This window comes from Schistocerca gregaria, chromosome 4, assembly GCF_023897955.1.
Source record: "Schistocerca gregaria isolate iqSchGreg1 chromosome 4, iqSchGreg1.2, whole genome shotgun sequence".
NCBI classification, from domain to species: domain Eukaryota; kingdom Metazoa; phylum Arthropoda; class Insecta; order Orthoptera; family Acrididae; genus Schistocerca; species Schistocerca gregaria.
Window position 1 is genome coordinate 400,599,633 of NC_064923.1, and position 4,978 is coordinate 400,604,610.

The following is a 4,978-nucleotide window of genomic DNA, read 5'->3' on the forward strand; positions in this document are numbered from 1 at the left end:
TGTAATCACAATGTGGTATACCACTGCATGTTTTACCAGTGCTGGAGTTGGTCATGTGCATGTGATTTCAGGGAATTGCTCGGTGGCGTAGGTGCTCATAACTAGACAACTGTACTGTAGAATCAAGCAGCCATCGATTGCGAAGATCTGGGAGGAGACTGTAAAAAGATGAGACGTCTGCTCCAACAATGAGGTGCAGCACGTCGGCAACAATGAATCTCCACATGAATTCACGTCGAAGATTGAACTTTAGATGTAAGTTGATGTAGCTGTAATTCTTGATGGATGATCCACTGGCAATATACAGATAACTGTCATTGACATTCCGCTGTGGAAGACAAGAAGAAGAGTAAACTGAGAGAGTAGCACCTGTGACAACGAAAAATTGCAGTTTGGGAGAGTGTTTTGTCGTGAACAGTTGACTACCGGCCTGTTTGAAGCCAGTAACCATGGCTACTGATTTCCAGCAGGATTTCCCTTGTCACAGGGTAGTTGACTCTGTGAGCTTCAACTCCAGATTTTTTGTAACAGTAGCAGATATTCTCTCTAATGAGCGAACATCTATTTCTTCTAGTAGAGCATTACCATCAGGACGCACTTCTAGAGAGCCATATTTGTATACTCACATCTTATTTGGACAGTTCAACTATGTGTCTTGCAGTGCTTCCAGAGAAGTCTCTCCTCTGCTGGAGACAGTGGTGATGCCTTTCGATCGACGCATATCGACTATTCGCTCAACTCTTTGAGCAAGAGCATGGAGCCACCAGCGCAAACTGTATTTTCTGTGCATCCGCAGCTAAGTATGATAGCCAAATACTTCACAGAGTATCGTAGTTAATTGCATTACCTGCCAATGTGCGAAGTCGAAGAAGTAGTTGTGATGGTGTGCCGTAGATAAGTTCTTCAGTGTGTAGCAATTTTTCAAATTGTGTAGCTTCTGTTGCAACAAATGTGTTGTAAGTCGGTGCTTGATAGAGTAATACTTGGCAGCCACATAACTGTATTTAATAGGTTGGTGCAAAAATTCGTAGTGTTTTACATAAGTTATGTAAACACAAGAGATACACAATACACAGGGTAACGTTTTGATCCTGTAACTGCAGAAATCACTTTGTTTTCGGCCACAGAATTCATTAAGCAATGTTCAGTGTGTATTTTATGCAGACAGGAAGTTCCTTGATGGCTGTTCGATAGAGAGCGTAAAAGATGAAAACCTGAGTGTGCAAGATCAGGTGAAAGGGGGGGGGGGGGGTGCAGAATGACTTACCTACCCAAATCCTGTATAGCAGTTTTTGTCAGTCTAGCAGAATGTGAGCAGACATTATCTCCTGGATATCACTTCACACTGATTTCCTGGTGATTGTTCATGGATTGCGCCTGAAAGACGTCGTAATTGTTGACAATAAATGTCAGCAGTGATGGTTACATCTCAGGGAAGCAACTCGTAGTACACTACACCGTAGCTGTTCCACAAAATGCATAACATTATCTTTCATGTATGGGCATAGGTGTTTGTATAGGGAGTTGCAGTTTCGTTTGCGCTCAACCATTCTTTTCTTTTCATTATGTTAGCTTAAAGACACCACTTCTCATCACCAGTAACGACACAGTGTAGTAACAGTCGGTGTTGTTCACGAGTCAGTTGATGATGAGCAAGCAGAGATGAACATATGACCACTTGCTGGTTTTTTGCTTTTGGCTTAGAACACGCGGTACCCATACAACCGATTTTTGAACCTTCCCCATTGCATGCAAATATCACGCAATGGTGGAATGATCGTAGTTCATCACATTTGCCAGTTCCTGAGTACAAGGGGAATTGTGGATTAATGTGTTCAAGCGATTTCCATAAAATCCCAAAGGTCTTCCTGATCATGGGAAGTCACTAATGTCAAAATGATCCTCCTCAAAACGAGAACACAATTTTCTTGCCATGTTCTGTCCAACGGCATTATCCCCAAACATGGTGCAAATATCACTGGCTGCCTCCACTGCTGTCATCTGTCTACTGAACTCAAAGAGAAGAGTATGTTCCGATTTTTCTAGTTTGGCACTCGATTCTCTAGCATCCACAACTCCACCCTCTATCTCCACTTGACATAATGACAATACGTAAGCTCAAATAGCAATAGTAGCCTGCAAATAAAAAATGAGGGAATACCAACATGCAAGACAAAAATGCTACTACATCAACCTAATAGTTGTGAGATGATGTGGCTCAAGACAAATTGCGTCTCAAGTCGGGTATACACATTACTGGATTATCAGACAAGAAGGGTGGAGTTTCACCAGAATTGGACTGTGTATTACGTTTGCCAGTGTTAAATCAGTGCTTGCATGATTCTGTATGTTTATCATGGTAGGCATTGACTAAATCATGCACTTGTTCACGAGTGATTCTGCATGGTGCGGTTGATGCGAAAACTTAACGTAAGACGCGTTTTATAATAGTGGCAGGCGACTGAGTTTTTCCGTTGTGCAGTGTGATCACCTGGTGTGCAATTCAAAAACTTTTGGTCACCAAATTTCGTGTGAAGATATAAAGTAAATTTAAATCACAAAGAATAAGCGTGATTTTAAGATGGCTAAGAACATCTGTCTCTATTGGGTGATTACATGATGATGTTGTAACCTTTCAGCGATATGGCGAAGAGTAAATATATCAACTTGAGGCAAGACCCTCTAATCCAGAGACGACTGAGGCTAAAGTTGTAAGCGAAAATCTACTCAAATTTTCCCCTTAATCTTGAGCTGCACTCACACTAAGAAACCCATCACCCAATCACGATGACAGAATTTCCGCTGACTGCTCCCAATACCCTCAAATGGTTTTCACTTTTGATAGCTAGAAACGGCGCAGAGAGCTGAAAAATCCTACGTCTAAAGTACAGTAATAAAGAATTTTCTTTTACCCACACAAGTTTCATAACTTGTTCCATTTACAAAAGTTTTTCAAAATGGCGTCTCCTAACGCACACAGTTCTTTCATACTCGATCTAATATCCCTGACTTCTTTTTAAATGTGTCACAGGTAGCGTGATGTCTTGCCAGGAGACCCTATTCAATCTCGACAGCTATCTCGTCCACAGTACTTTTTATGTGGCCTTGCAAGAAGAAATGAAGTAGGGTACTATCAGGTAAACGAGCTGGCCATGTAACAGGACCTCCTCGCCTTATCCATTTCTCAGGGAATGTCTGATCTAGGTGCTCATAAACCCTCAGTTGAAAGTGAGGCGGGGTTCCATCATGTTGACACAACATATACTGATAAATAACATGTGGGATATGTTACAGGAACCTAGGTAGTCTTTCTCTAATAAATACTGTGTGCACTGGTGCATTTAAGTGTGGAGGAAGAAGAAACCGGCTTCGTACATGATCATTGACTATGCCTTTCCAAATATTGGCAGGTAATCTTTGCTGACTGACCTTCACATCTAGTATGTAACCAGTGGCTATGCTTGCACATACATCGACAGATAATCTGTGCTGATTCTCATCAGCGACATCACGATTGCGACTATTTAGCATTCCATCTCTGGTGAAACAGGTTTCATCTGCGTAAATTACATATACAGAAAAGTGAGAATCTACTTTAAGGCACTGTAATAGTGATGGGCTAAACTGCGATTTTCCGATATCAGTGATTTCTGTGAATGCTACTTTACAGTATCTGCTATTCTTAACTGTGATTTGTCGCAGTTAAGAGTCGCAGTTAAGGAACGTAGGTCGCGTATCCCTCCGCCACTGCTATTTCTGCGATTTCTGCTACTTCCGCGATTTCTGTGACTTCTGCGATTTTTATGACTTGTGCTACTTCTGCGATTTCTGCTACTTCTGCGATTTCTGTGACTTCTGCGATTTCTGCGACTTACCACCGTATGAAAAAGCTACATCTGCCCACACAGAAAATTGCATCTCAACAAACCTGTCATTGGTAAGTAAGTTTTCGTTTGTTCTTCCGTTGGCTTTAATTATATATAAAAGAAACAACTGTTAAAATATTAATAGTGTAATTAATATGTAAGTAGCCATACAGTAACGTAATAGTTCGTGTTTAGAAAATGAATTCTAACATATTGTTATGTTCACAGGTACCTGAACTACATTTCAGTCACTCAGTAAATTGATAACTCAAAATATCATGTCAACAGACCTGGAGAAATTGCCACAGCGTCTTTAGATCGTTTTCGTCAGACGAGAGGTTAGTTTCTAAGTGTTTCGATGGACTTAATTACTTCAGTGAGATCGTTCTTGCAAATGTGAAATATACCCCATTGAGTGGTTTTCATTACAGCAAATATTAGCAATCTACTCTGTCAATTATATTGCTTGTAATTAGCAATTAATAATCCTTGTGATTTTGCAGACACAGTTCTGACTCTTGATTACTGGTTGCTGTACGTATTTATCCACATCATGGCTATTGAGAGAGACTCGTGAAGATTCAAGACAGCTCTTAGAGGATTTGCAGTTTATAAGTGACATAATTGTGAAATACGTGTGCAGATGAGTGATTAAACTGTGTTTTATTGAAGTTGTTATGTGATTTTTAAAGGAATAATAAATGTTAAATACAGTGATTGAATAATGAAAATCTCATTTTCCACATGTTTAAGCCGTCCTATACCCGTAATTTTCCGCCATATATTTACTGGTAAACACTAGTTGAAGAGTGACATGCCGCCGCCCCCCCCCCCCCCCCCCCCCCCCCGCAATCTTGGTGTGACACTGGCCTGTAACATAGCTCGAGGTATAGAATATGCATTTTGAGGCTGTTGATATGAAAGTGGGAAATACAGATCTTCCAGTTAAATCAGGAATAGCGTAAGTGCAGTACTTGAAAGTAACAGAGGAAAAGTTTACTTATGTAGGTGGTTGTAGTGTCGGCAAAAAGTTCGTGTGTGTGAAGTTGCCATGTAGAACACCAGGGGCAAAACTTTTATCGCGAGTCTTGAACTGTGCCGGAATAAAAGTG

General features: G+C 40.7%; 1 long non-coding RNA gene across 1 annotated transcript; it reads left to right on the plus strand.

Moving 5' to 3' along the window:
- The first annotated feature begins 3,840 nt into the window (after positions 1–3,840).
- On the plus strand, positions 3,841–4,525 carry LOC126268041 (uncharacterized). Its single transcript, XR_007549069.1, has 3 exons — positions 3,841–3,937; positions 4,095–4,204; positions 4,370–4,525. It is a non-coding gene; the product is annotated as an uncharacterized LOC126268041 (long non-coding RNA).
- The last annotated feature ends 453 nt before the right edge of the window (positions 4,526–4,978 follow it).